This window comes from Heloderma suspectum, chromosome 2 (genome assembly GCF_057233095.1).
Source record: "Heloderma suspectum isolate Gila_16-S chromosome 2, 16-S_ref, whole genome shotgun sequence".
NCBI classification, from domain to species: domain Eukaryota; kingdom Metazoa; phylum Chordata; class Lepidosauria; order Squamata; family Helodermatidae; genus Heloderma; species Heloderma suspectum.
The window spans coordinates 283,438,700-283,453,818 of NC_139459.1; the positions used below are offsets into that span (position 1 = coordinate 283,438,700).

Here is a 15,119-nt window from a genome sequence, read left to right on the forward strand (position 1 = left end):
GCAGTTACAATGAGCGTTTATAACACAATAAAACTTATTGCCTTAATTATGCTTTTGTCACTTAATATATATGTGTGCTTTTGTTTCCTGTTTATTGAAAAACTTCTTCCATCAATGTATTTTAGTGAACAACATCTCTGATTATTCATAAATGGGAATCAGAAGCATCCCCCCGCAAAGAAACTATATTCGGAATCTGTTTAAAACTGCAAAACAATAACTATTTTAACAAACATTGAAGGTATCTTATAAAACTCTATAACTGGTTTTCAGAACCACCATAACAAATGTAAGTAATAACTCAGTAGTATTAGTTAGTCAGAACCATAAACAGATGCAAGCAATATTCACTGTTGGCCTATACACTCCAGTTCTATAAACAGAATTAGCTGCAATAATTAGCATTAAATATTCAGAACCAGATGCAATAAAATGCTATTTTGCCTCTTATGCTGCTGCATTAAATACCTAATCCTGCTCTTAAGAAACATTGATCTCACTGTTGTTCTGAGCTTTAAAGTGTTTGTTCTTCATACTTTCCTATCCTTTTCCTGTCAGTTGTGCATTTCTGATGTGAAGTCACTATAATTGTCAAATATAGGTGAATTTCAATCACTGTGCAATCCCTGGTTCATAGTATAACAGGCCAACTAGAACTACAAAAACAGTTCTGCAAAGGAAAAGAGGAACTTTTCGTTTGCCGCCCCTCAGTCTTGGAATGATCTGCTGGTTGAAATGTGCTTGCTGACCTCTTTGAAGGTTTTTAAGCAGGAATTAAAGACTCTATTATTCCAGCAGGCGTTCTTCCCCTTTTAGAACACTCGTTCCTTTTTGCTGACTTTTGTATACTGTTTTTATGCTGTGTTGTTTTTATTGTTAATTTTTTTTGCTAAATTATTAACTTTGTACGCTGCCTAGAGTGTTTGTATATAGGCAGGTTATGAACTGAATTAATAATAATAATAATAATAATAATATTAAAGAGGTATGGGTTCAGCCTTTCTCTCACATTGTAAAGAACACCCCAATGATTCCCATCCAAAAAAACTCCAACTCTAATTTATATTAATGCTATTTCTAGATCTATGTAAAAGTTACATTGATGAACTTTGCAAGTGGGTATTTTCAGATAGTGATCCTTGGGAGGTGGTTATGCCTATGATTTGATCATCATTTATTCCCTTTTTGGTCTGGTTCTCTCTCACATTCAAACAAGCATGGGCCAAAATTAAAATGGAAGTTCTTCAGAATAGGAGGTTAGTTCATGCTTCTGTTCAGATTAGCTTACTCTTCATTAAGAGTGAGACATCTGTGGAGTTCTATAATTCAGGCATGTTTTGTGTATTTCTCCTGTGATTCTCCTGTGATTCTCCTGTGTGTCCTGGAAATCTTGGTTCACTCCTTTGGCTACAGCTTGCACAAAGTGACAATAGTCCTGCAGGGATATTAATCAAGTCCTATCTTAGAAACTGCCCTCAACAGTTTGTTTTGGGTTTGCCACAATACCAGAATCGTCATTGTTTTTTGGTTCTCTTGTATTCTTTTCCTCAAAACATTTGCTTATTTTTGCTATGTTCAAAAAAGATGTCATGCCATCGCTGCACAATGCCATTGCTGTGCTTTATGAATACACCATCATATATCAATTCATCCATTTTAATGTAACTGGCTAACACAGCACATTCAAGCACTAGGAGCTCCTCCACTTCTACAGCAAAGAGAGGACAGCCAGGATACATGAGGGAGAATTAAGAGCAGATCTTGATGGAACTGTAGGCTTTGTGGTAATCACAGCATAGAAATGGGGAAAAGTAATCAAAAGAGTTTTGACAGAGACAAGGGAATGTCCGACTACAGTGCTCCTGTTGAAGCCTTCACTGCTCTGTGCATATGGAGATGGCTTGTGTGGTAAACATGATCACTCCCAAGTGCCCTCTCCCACTGGGTAGAGCCCATTCAGCTCCCTGCTTTCCTAGGGATTGAGGCAATGTGACAGCTGAGATAATGGCTAAAGCACAGGTAGCAGAAAACTCAAATTGAGTATGGTCAGACACAAGAAAGAGCTCTTTTTTCATCCTACTCTGTGGCAGTGATACCCATGAAGAAGCAATAGTTCTCTGCTACCATCACAACCTCACAGTGTCTTCCAAAAGAGCTTTTCTGGTGGTTAAAGTTCTCCATCAGATAATACTGAGGGAGTATAATCCTGCTTATTCTCCTGGACCTCTCAGTAGCATTCAGTATCATTAACCATGGTATCCTTCTGGACCAGCTATCTGGGGTGGGAAGTGGGGGCACAATATTGATGTGCTTCTGCTCCTACTCCTATTCCAAAAACTGGTGGTGGCGGGGTGGTGGTGGTAATTGTTCTGCTCCATGGCAATTGTACTATAAACTTCTGTAGGGATCCATTATGTCCTCGACACCATTCATTTCTCTTTTTCATTAAATTTAGATAGAGCTGCATAAGCTGTGTCCTGCAACTGGTGATGTTTAATCCAGATAAGATGGAAGTGCTGCGGGTTGGTGGTTCATTTGGACTAGGGGGTGGTGCTCAACCTGTCCTGGATGGGATTTTTTGTTTTGTTTTGTGTGTTTAACTGAGAGACAAAAAAGAAATTGCAGTTTGGGACAGAGAGGTTGGGAGTGAGCTTTGAGACAAAGACGGCATCTTTGTGGGTGGAGGTCTCTCTCTCTGGGATATGAAGGCCAGTAGATCTGATGCTTGTAGTAGTTCCGTACTGATTACCTCCACCAATGCTCTACTTGTATAGATACAAGATTTGCAGTTTGGGAGTGCTGTTAGATCTGGCCTTATCTTTAGAGACTTAAGTAGTCTCTGTGACTTGAAGTACCTTTCATTAGCATGTATACACCATCTGTAACCTCTCCCCAGTAGAGAGAAAGAGAGCACCTGCAACAGTTATCCATGTATTGGTAGCATCTTGTTTAGATTATTGCAATGCGCTGTAGGTGAACCTGCCTTTGAGGAGTGTGCAAAATATAGCAGCACACTTATTAACTGGCAGCGGACTTACGTAGCATATCTTGCCACTTCTGAAGCAGTTGCACTGGCTTCCAGCCCATTCCCAAGCACAATTCAAAGTGCTGAATTGTGATCTATAAAGCCCTAAACACCTTGAGACCAGGGTATCCAAAGGGACACTTTCCCACATGAACATGCTCAGGTACTGAGATCAAGCTCCGAGGCCTTGCCCCAGGGCCCTTTGCAATAAAGTGGCGGCGGCTAGAGGCAGGTCAGTTGTGGCATCTCACCACTGGAATCCACTTCCCAGAGAGGTTTGCCTGGCAAAGTCTTTGTGTCCCCCCCCCCCCCCCGAACACGTTTTTATTTGCCCAGACCTTTTAGGTATTTTAATCTGTATGTGTAGTTTTATCCTGATACATTCTTTGTGTGCTAGGCATGAACATAAGAAGACCCCTGCTGGATCAGATCAAAAGTCTATCTAGTCCAGCATTCTGTACCCACAACAGCCAGCCAGATGCCCATCAGAAGCTCACAAGCTGGACATGAATGCAATAGCACCCTCCATCTTATGTTATCCGGCAATGGAGATAATAGCCATCATGACTAGTAGCCACTGATAGCCTTATCCCCCATAAATATGTCTAATCCCCTTTTAAAGTCATCCAAGTTGGTGGCCATTACTACATCTTGTAGCAGCAATTTCCACAGTTTGACTGCGCTCTGTGAAGAAGTATTTTAATTTGTCTGTCCTGAAACTCCCACGCTTCAGTTTCACTGGATCACCCCAGGTTCTAGTATTAGAGAGGAAGAAAGGAAAGAAATGTCAACCCAGTGTGCGGCTGGTGTAAAAAAGGCAAACTCCATGTCAGGCATAATTAGAAAAGGAACTGAGAATAAAACTGCCAATATCATACTGCCCCCATACAACTCTATAGTACGACAAGACTTAGAATACTGTATACAGTTCTGGTTACCACACCTAAAAAAAGATATTGTAGAGCTGGAAAAAGGGCAGAAAGGGCAAATAAAATGATGAGGGGCTGGGGCATCTCCCCTATGAGAGAAGGTTACAACAGCTAGGATTGTTTAGCTCGGAAAAAAGGAGGGAAGGGGAGACATGAGAGAGGTGTACAAAATTATGCATGGTGTGGAGAATGTGGATAGGGAGACTTTTTTCTCCCTCTCTCAAAATACTAGAACCTGGGGTCATCCTATGAAGCTGATTGGTGGGAGATTCAGGACAGATAAAAGAAAGTACTTCTTCACCCAGCACATAGTTAAACTATGGAATTTGCTGCCACAGGATATAGTGATGGCCACCAATTTGGATGGCTTTAAAAGGGAGTTAGACAAATTCCTGGAGGAAAAGGCTGTCAATGGCTACTAGTCTTGATAGCTATGTGCTACCTCCAGTACCAGAGGCAGTGAGGCTATGTACACCAGTTGCTGGAGAACATGGGTGGGAGGGTGCTGTTACGCTCATGTCCTGCTTGTGGGTTCCCGGTCGACAGCTGGTTGGCCACTGTGTGAACAGAATGTTGGACTAGATGGACCCTTGGTCTGATCCAGCATGGCTCTTCCTATGTTCTAATGAAAATGTCTCCCTGTCAACTTTCTCTACACTATGTGTAATTGTATGCACTTCTATCATGTCTCCCCTTACTTGTCTTTGGCGCTAAAAACCTCCAAACGATGGATACCATCTGGCTCCAGTGATTTGTTTGTTCTCAATTTGTCTAGAATTTCATATCCTTTCACCCCTATTTGCCTCAGTTCCTCAGACTCCTTTCCTAAAAATGTCAGTTCAGGGTATTGCCTTACAAGACACACTCAAATAATTCATTCAGCTTCTCCGCAATCTCTTGTCCTCCTTTAGTGCTCCTTTAACTCCCCTGTAATTCATCAGTACAAGTTTTTCTCCTTTAAATGCTTCCTTGATTTCATCAAGATCACCCTGAGCATTTTGGTTAGGGAGACTATACTATGTCCCCAGTACTAAATTACATTGAGGTCCTGGTATTCTTAGCCTCAGTGATTCTGTGGAGAAGTCTGCCCCTTTTGAGGTTTTTAGTTTGTTTGACACCATGCCGTCTTTGATGTACAGAGCACCCCACACCCATTATGCTCTTCCTTGTCCTTCCTACAGTGTTTGTATCCAGAGATGACCATATCCCATAGTTCCCTCCATTCTACTGGGTTTCCATTATGTCCATTTTATATTGTCCTTTAAAATCAAGCTCTCCAATTCCTCAACTTGGCTCAGAGGCTTCTAGCACTAGCACAGAACCTATACAGAGTGTCCCTCTCCAAATATCAAGGTCTCCAAATGATTTTATTGTGTACGGTTTTATTGCCTTATTGTTATATTATGTAAGCCACTCAGAAAGTCTCAGAGAGCAGCTAATAAATTACTTAAAGTAAATATTAAATTTAATCTGCTGTAATCAGAGCTAGTAAGCAAGAGAATTCCAGAAAAACGTCTATTTCTGCTTCATTGACTACGCTAAAGCCTTTGATTGTGTGGATCACAACAAACTGTGGCAAATTCTGAAAGTGATGGGAGTACCAGACCACCTTACCCGTCTCCTGAGAAACCTGTACGAGGGTCAAGAAGCAACAGTAAGAACCAGACATGGAACAACCGATTGGTTCAAAATTGGGAAAGGAGTACGACAAGGCTGCATATTGTCACCCTGCTTATTTAACTTATATGCAGAGTACATCATGAGAAATGCCGGGTTGGATGAATCACAGGTCGGAATTAAGATTGCCGGGAGAATTATCAACAACCTCAGATATGCAGACGATACCACCCTAATGGCAGAAAGCGAAGAGGATCTCAAGAGCCTCTTGTTGAGGGTGAAAGAGGAGAGTGCAAAAGCTGGTTTGAAACTCAACATTAAAAAAACTAAGATCATGGCATCTGGCCCTATCACTTCCTGGCATATAGAAGGGGAAGAAATGGAAGCAGTGACAGATTTTACTTTCTTGGGCTCCAAGATCACCGCAGACGGTGACTGTAGCCATGAAATTAAAAGACGCTTGCTCCTTGGGAGGAAAGCTATGGCCAACCTAGACAGCATAGTAAGAAGCAGAGACATCACCTTGCCGACAAAGGTCCGTCTAATCAAAGCTATGGTTTTCCCAGTAGTAATGTATGGCTGTGAGAGCTGGACTATAAGGAAGGCTGAGCGCCGAAGAATTGATGCTTTCGAACTGTGGTGCTGGAGAAGACTCTTACGAGTCCCCTGGACTGCAAGGAGGTCAAATCAGTCCATCCTAAAGGAAATCAACCCTGAGTGCTCATTGGAAGGACAGATAATGAAGCTGAAGCGCCAATATTTTGGCCACCTAATGCGAAGAGAAAACTCCCTGGAAAAGACCCTGATGCTGGGAAAGACTGAAGGCAAAAGGAGAAGGGGACGGCAGAGGATGAGATGGCTAGATAGCATCACGGATGCAATGAATATGAACTTGAGCACGCTCCGGGAGAGAGCGCAGGACAGGAAGGCCTGGCGTGCTATGGTCCATGGGGTCACGAAGAGTCGGACACGACTGAACGACTGAACAACAACAACAACAAATCAGAGCTAGTATACTATTTCTAGCTCTATCAGCAAGTGAAATATCCTCTGTCTTCACTTTATTACCTATGAAGAGAACTACAGTCCCTCTGCTTCTGGACATACACCCAGCATTCCTCTGATGCAAGAAAATATTGAGAAGCCCTTTAGTAGAATGCATGAGATCTCTGACACCATATATAGGGAAACTGTACAGGAGGGAGTATAAATATTCCTCCAGTTTTCACTGGAGAAAGGATAAGGTATTAATTGTCCTTATATGGTACACATATTTTAAGAGGTGGCACATGCTGTGACTTCAGTCACTTTTACAAGGTGTCAACAACTGAAATAAACAAGTGTTGCGCAAAGAGCATTCCTTTGTGAGGCTCTACAAGGACTACTAACCCATAGCGCTGAAGTTGTAGCTCCAAGGCGAAGATGACAGGCATTTTCTTTTCAAACAGTGTATGGTGTTCTGTAGTCTCTGGGCTATTTGCAAAGATTATCATCATTTCTACTGAAGCTTCAAATAGATTGGATCGCTAGAAGGCTACTAGAATACAATTCTCATATTGCAGCAGCACAGTAATCTCCTTGCAGCTCATGAATATGAATCTAGAGTAGCTGGCTCTTGAAGGGAATAATTTGTTAAGGTTTAGATGTGCCTAGTACAGTGAGGCTTCTGTCCAGAGCTATTAAAGAAAGAGAAAGGAAGGAAGTTATAACATAGGATCTTGCTGCATAATCATAGTAATAGAAGCCTGTTTTATTTCAATCAGGTTGCACTGAGAAAATGCAGACTATAAATTTTAATTGTATGTTCAAGTTTTTAATGCCAAAACATTCTGCATGAGGGAATGTCAGAGATGCTATGAAAAAGAGAGAGACTTCATTTTAGAAGAGAGTAACAGCATTACTAGATTATAATATGTTACAAGTAACAGAAAATAAGCGAGGCAGATGCAACTCTGGATGCAGAGGCATCTGGTTGGCACCTATGAGAAACAGGATGCTGGACTAGATAGACCTTCAGACTGATACAGCAGGATGCTTTGCACTTCCTTATGTAGGAGGGGATTCCCTGAATTACATTTCAGTTCAATCTAAACGTGTGTAATGTGTCACATTTATTTTATTTTTATTTTTCCAGTACTGAATGAAAAGAATGAAACACAGACTAACAGAGATTATCTAATTTCTGATAGTAACTATCTCCTGACTTCAGAGAAGCATTAGAATTACATTAAAATAAAGACAAGAAGAATGAGGGCATGACACAGAGCAAATATTCATTCAGGTTATTTATCTAATATATTACTGGGCAATCCAGTCCACCACTGCTTCTTTTGCTTACTCTCCCACAAGTATACCTGCATGCATGGGATTACATTACCACCCCTCTTTCCCCATCATCCTTCCCTGCTGCATGCAGAAAGGTGTGTTGACATGAAAGCTGTGTGTGAAAATGATACAGACTAGATGGCATCATTTGTTGAGAACAATTGTATTTAAATGTATATCTCATAGAATCATAGAATAGTAGGGTTGGAAGGGGCCTACAAGGCCATCGAGTCCAACCCCCTGCTCAATGCAGGAATCCAAGTCAGAGCATCCCTGACAAATGGCTGTCCAGCCTCGTCTTGAAGGCCTCCAGTGTGGGAGAGCCCACCACCTCCCCAGGTAATTGGTTCCATTGCCGTATTGCTCTGACACTCAGGAAGTTTTTCCTGATGTTCAGTCGGAATCTGGCTTCCTGTAACTTGAGCCCATTATTCCGTGTCCTGCACTCTGGGATGATCAAGAAGAGATCCTGGCCTTCTTCTCTGTGACAACCTTTCAAGTACTTGAAGAATGCTATCATATTTCCCCTCAGTCTTCTCTTCTCAAGGCTAAACATGCCCAGTTCTTTCAGTCTCTCTTCATAGGGCTTTGTTTCCAGTCCCCTGATCATCTTTGTTGCCCTCCTTTGAACCCTCTCCAGCTTGTCTGCATCCTTCTTAAAGTGTGGTGCCCAGAACTGGACACAGTACTCCAGATGAGGCCTAACCAGTGCTGAGTAGAGGGGAACTAGTACTTCCCGGGATTTGGAAGCGATGCTTCTATGAATGCAGCCCAAAAGAGCATTTGCCTTTTTTGCAGCCACATCACATTGTTGGCTCATATTCAGCTTGTGATCGACAACAATTCCAAGATCCTTCTCGCTCGTAGTGTGGTTGAGCCACGTATCCCCCATCTTGTAACTGTGCATTTGGTTTCTTTTTCCTAGGTGCAGAACTTGGCATTTGTCCCTATTAAATGCCATTCTGTTGTTTTCTGCCCAGCACTCCAGTCTATCCAGATCACTTTGAATTTTGTTTCTGTCTTCCAAAGTATTAGCTATCCCTCCCAATTTTGTGTCATCTGCAAATTTGATCAGCATTCCCTGCACCTCCTCCTCCAAGTCATTAATAAAAATATTGAAGAGCACTGGGCCCAGGACTGAGCCCTGCGGTACCCCACTCGTTACCTCTCCCCAGCTTGAGAAGGTCCCATTGATAAGCACTCTTTGAGTCCGATTCTGTAGCCAACTGTGGATCCACATGATCGTTGTTTCATCTAGCCCACTTCGAGCTAGTTTGCTCATCAGGATATCATGGGGCACTTTGTCGAAAGCTTTGCTGAAGTCGAGGTATATGATGTCTACAGCATTCCCACGGTCTACAAGGGAGGTGACTTGATCAAAAAATGAGATCAGATTTGTCTGGCAGGACTTGTTTTTGACAAATCCATGTTGGCTTCGAGTAATCACGGCATTGTTGTCAAGGTGATTCCAGATGGATTGCTTTATGATCTGCTCCAGAATTTTCCCAGGGATTGATGTCAGACTGACTGGTCTGTAGTTCCCAGGTTCCTCCTTTTTACCCTTTTTGAAGAAGGGTAAAATCTCAAGACAGTTAAAGCACCTTTTGATAACATTCCCTTATTTACACACAAATAAATAAATAAATTCTAAAAAGTATTTGTATCTCACACTTTCCATTCCAATTGGACCTTCAAGGCAGCTGACAGTCAAAATATCATGACCACCACTACATCAAACAACAAAAACATCCAAAACCAAGAGGAGTCAGAATAGCATACACTGTCATAAAATGTACATACAACTAAACAATCTGTTCTGATCCAATGTCTCAATGCACCCAAACAAAGAGAAGAGCTGAATCTCCTGGGGCAAGGAAGCTGATGACCACTGATGAGAAGCCCCTATCCCATGTCCTCACTTGCCAAACCTTACAGGGTGAAGAGATATGGAGCAGTGCCTCTCCCATTGATCACAGTGTGCAGGAAGGTTCATGGCTCCATATCTTACACTGTAGATTGAATGCATGAAGGCTTTGCAGCAGTATAGTGGTACTGATAAAATGCAGCTAGGTAGATGCATTGTTTGGCTAAAGAAGTCCTTAAGGCTGCAAACGTAGACAAACTTACTAGGGAGTAAACCCCATTAAAAAGTGGGACTAACTTCCAAGAAAATGCAGTGGATTGCAGTGTAAAACTACAATCCTTTGCATGCTTACTGGAGAGCAAATCCCACTGAATGCAGTGGGACGTACTTCTGAGCAGATATGCATAAGCAGATATGCAACTTACTAGGGAGTAAACCCCTAGTATCGAGCCATTAATCTATAAGCCATTTATCAACTGGAAAATTATCCCTTCATCTGGAAAATATTATTGATTTTTTAATTGTTTCTACTATACTTTATTATATTTTCCAGTAAAAAATATGTTATCAACAATTTGCAAGTACATAAATGTACAACTATAAACAAAAACCATTAGATTTCAGTTCAGTCTATGTGAAGTGTCAAATACTGTATTTTTATTTTCCCGGTTTTTAATGAGAGGAGACTAAGCACTGATAGCTATTTCTAATTTCTGTCTTCCTTCTTTTACCCTCCCAAGGTTGGTTAAGCATCTGTTTCATTTTTAACAGTCCCATGCCAACAATCCCATTTTTAACAGTCCCATGCCAATTGCACTATAATGTTCAGTACATTATAGTGCAATCCATCAAGTGTTGCTCCTGCACAAGTCCAGTTAAGATAAATCGAGGATGTATAGGAGTAATTCTTGGGCTATTGCCCACTATTCCAAAGCCATCCAGACTCCTGGCACTGTGAAGTTGAGTACTAGACATCTGTTATTTAATATTTATTTAATGTGGCTGAATTCTTTGGAAAATTCTGTCCCAATTGTGGGCAGATGGCAATGTAGCTAATAGGGCTTTGTTTTTCCTAGATGCATGTGCACACTCATGATCACAGTTAGAAAATACTTATAAAAGTCTGTCTTAAGCATTTTGCTAACACCGAACAACAAGTCAAAGTTGCTAAAACTTGAGATGTCAGAAATATCTGCCTAGAATGTATTCACATCCACAATATAAAGTTCAAATGCAACAAAACAACACGATTTTAAGTAGTTTAAACTATGAAAAACAAAGCAATTTTGACATTTTAATGCAGTTGATGTTACATGTCAAAACATTCAAATACTCAGCCATGTGCATCCATGACTGGGTGTGAACAAAATTCTAGTGCAGTCCTAGTTTCCAAGTCCTTGCTTCCTACAACTTTTCAGGTCTTAACTTAGCACAACGTTGAAGGCTCCAGAAATGATTTATTTTATAGGAACTCCATCCTAATTCTTTTTGTTCCTTGAAGCTGATACTTAGAAATGCAAACCATTGTTCCAATATTTCCTACTATTTCCTAGTGATAAGGATAATTCTTACATTGGCCTTAGATGAAAAGATCAGATTGCTTTCTTGACTGATTTCTGTGTATCTGCTACTCTCTATTTTGTAGCAAAATTCCCAATGCTATATTGCATATAAATGAGTTGCTCATTATCAGGAAGCAAAGCCACAGGAACCCAGAGCTCTAGGTATCCTACAGGGCTCTCCCTCTATGCACAGTTCAGCAAGCCAATTAGCAAGATATTTTTATCTCTAACCTGATTTGGAACTAATTACAAATCAGTATTTTAGCTATCTGTTTGGTGTGCTAAATACTCCAGTCAATAAGTATTAAGGCTACTACCTAAAACAGATAAATAATTTCACACTCTTGATTTTCCATCTTGGCTTTCAAGTTAAACACTTGCCAAAAAGTAAAATAGAAAGAAAGGAGCATGGTCAAGGTCTCAGCCTAAAAACACTACCCTGAATTTCCAGAGACCATAGGATGATCTTGATGCATTCATTTTTAAATGTTGATTTATATATTTGTGCAATTGCTGCTGATCTAATATGCAGTGAATGTCCTATATTATTGTACACAGGGGATAAAATCTAGTCCAGCACGCTTTGTCCCACAGTGGCCACCCAAATAGGGAGTCCACAGGCAGGACATAAGGGCAATAGCCTTCTCACTGTTGTTCCCCAGTAACTGGTATTCAGAGCCATGCTGTCTCTGATCCTAGAGGTAGCCTACAGCCATTATGACTAGGAAGAGCCATACTGGATAGTAGGCAAAGATAGCCTTATCCTCCATGAATTTGTCTAATCCCTTTTTCGATCCCTTAGCTATCTAAATGGGTGGCCATCACAAAATCTTGCAGTCGTGAAATACAGTTTAACTACACACTGTCTCCCTCCGAGCCGTAACAAGCCCATCTGCTATGCTCTTGGGCAGCACAAAATATGTGGCCCATAAACAGCAAATGCTGAATGGATGTTATTAATTTGTTCATCTTGTCCACAGAAAGATGACTAAAGCTGCAATCCTACACCCAATTACCTGGAGGTAAGCCCCACTGAACTCAACAGCACTTAATTCTAAGTAGACATGTATAGGATTCTGCTGTTAAGGTTTTTATTCTTGTTATTTATCATTTATTTATACTGAGTTGGATTCAGATTTAAATTGAATCAACTGCGCTGGTGGGAGTTGACCTCCCTGGCCGCTACTTCCCACTGCAGCCTTTCTCCAGTCCCTTGAAAATGCTACACGGAGAGTCAGGCTGAATAGGTAAACTGTGGTGCGTGGGATCCCCCAAAATCAGGCATTGGGATCTTCTGTAAGCAAAGCCCTTCCTCTTGCGGAAGGTTCCTTTCTCTCACAGAAGGCAGATCCTGGATCCAACCCGTGGATTTTAACTTGCCCTATGCTTAAAAGCTAAGGCTGTGTAATAACACCAAATAAATTCATGCATATATTTCAATATAAAATATACTTAAAAGGATACTTCCTATCAATTGTAACTATGAAAGCTATAACATTACTAGTTATTGTCAGAAATAAGTTGCAACAGAAAATGTCCTGTCAAATCAATTTCTCTGCAATAACATTACACATTTTACACCTATTACCCAACCTCAGCTGGAAACCTAAATACTTCTCCTGTTTATCACATAAATTCACTGTGAAGTATATAATCCCATTAGTTATTTAAGTTAAACTATTTCTGAACACAGTTTCCTTCATGGTGGCAAAGAGGAGAGCAATTAAGGCTGGCCTTGTCACACTTGCATAGGCCTTTGGATGCCTCCTAATAGTTACAGTGTGTCAGTTCATAACACTTTTCCTGAGCTTGGCCAAGGTGTTGTTCACTTTGGTTGCCACTGAGATCACCTTTTCTGTCCCAATCCAGTCTGGAGGACTTGGTAACTTTGGATACCTTCCCCCATATATGTCCCCACTGAAAGACTACAAGAATTGGGAGCTTTTGAGAAATGTCTGTGTTGGTGGAATATTCTCCAGGGATCGAGACCTTCTTGAAAACAGATGCTACTTTGCCTCACTGCCTTTACACAATCCACTGATTATCATATACTACAAAAGTACTACAAACCTTTCAAGTAGTACCATGTTATTGTCAGGAATACATGTTGGAGCTACTGCTAATGTTACAAATGCAGATGTGACATATGGAAATATAGTCTGGGTGTCCCAAGCTGACTTTTTTGCTTTTGCCAGCAAAGAACAAGGTCACATGGAGTAGGTGTGTGCCTCCATTCTTGACAGTGTCTTTGTGACTGAATGAAGAGTTGGACCAGACACGGTGGTATGCCCCTCACAGAGGGCACTCCCATGGAGGTTTGGGTGCATGTATTGCAGATAGCACAAAGCTTATTGTGCATATCCCCAATTCCTTATTCAGTTTTGCATACATTGGTTATTATTGGCATGGAGGTGCCATGCTTGAAATTATCTTGTGCCCAAACAAAGAGTTGGGTCAGATGCAGTGCTGTGGTTTCTCACAGAGGTCACTCCTCTGGAGGTGAGGGTGTATGATTTAGGATGGCCCAAAACTTACTTTGGGGTACACACACCAAGTTCATTACTCATGTATACCTATGTTGTTTATTATTGCAATGGTGGCAGTATACTTGACAGTGTCTGGAGCCCAAACAAAGTGTTGATCCAGAAGCAATGCTGTGGCAATTCATAGAGGGCACTGTACTGAAGGTGTAGTTGACTACACAAAGTATGCTGAGTCTTGCCCCTCCCCCCCCACCTCACCACTTGTGCTGCCTTAGACAAGCCACCTCATCTTGCTGCACAGCTGGGTAAGATTTATATAACTTGTGATTACATACAGAACTGCATGCTTGCTGCAGGTCTACCACCTATTTTCCATATCTTGGGGTGCAGACCTGGACAACATTCACACGCAGCACTATTAATCACATAAGATAAAATGTGTCAAGTTTCATACTTTTAACCCAAAGTGCACAATTTCAGACTTAACAACTCTGCTAAAGAGGGAGATCTGAAATTGCCCTCTGCCACATAGTCAACCAATTTACAAAGCAAACCTTCCTGTTCTTAAAAAAATCGACCTGCAATTGCAATGAAGTAGCCGGAGCTTGTTGACTGGAAGGTATTTAGACTGAGGTTAGGCTGAGAGATAGTGACTGGCTCATGATCACCCAGTGAGCTTCATGGCTGACTGGAGATTTGAACCTGATCTTTCCAATGTTAGTCCGACACTCTAACCACTACACCACACTAGCTCAGATTTCAGCAAATAATGGTATTACTATAGTTTTATCAGTCTTCATTTCACAAAGGTCAGTTATTTTCTCTCACTCTCTTCATCGGAGCTATTACCCTTCACTACAGAAAAACTGCACAGCACTGTTTTCTGTAAATGTGACAAGTGTGACATACTCCAAAATATTCCCTAAGGATAACCAGCTTCTCTTGAAGGAAATTAAGAGTCTGACAGGTTGAGACATGGTTAAGGCTAGAGAAAGATTACCTATCAGCTAAAACAACTCTTTGCAGCTGCCCCCAATCAGTCCCTACAGGAGTTTCAACCCTTAAGTTTCCCTCGAATGCTGTAATTGTAGTTGGTATTCTCTAGATGACAAGGAACAGCTGTTATGAGTAGACTTAGTCTAATAAGGTCAAGCAATCACAGAGCAAATTGACATCTTGACCTTGCTCTAGGGGCCAAGTGATTTCAGACAGACATAAAATCACACATTAACAAGAAAAATCTTTCTGTTTAAGTAATAACATCTATGCTGGTATGTTTTCTTTTTCTAAATTCCTTACCATGCTTCTTTATGA

At 41.1% G+C, this 15,119-nt stretch overlaps 1 long non-coding RNA gene across 1 annotated transcript in view; it reads right to left on the reverse strand.

The window, feature by feature from the left end:
* The window catches only part of LOC146354733 (uncharacterized), a 71,916-nt gene that overhangs the window by 42,103 nt on the left and 14,694 nt on the right, over nt 1-15,119 (reverse strand). The gene's annotated exons all lie outside the window — the stretch shown is intronic.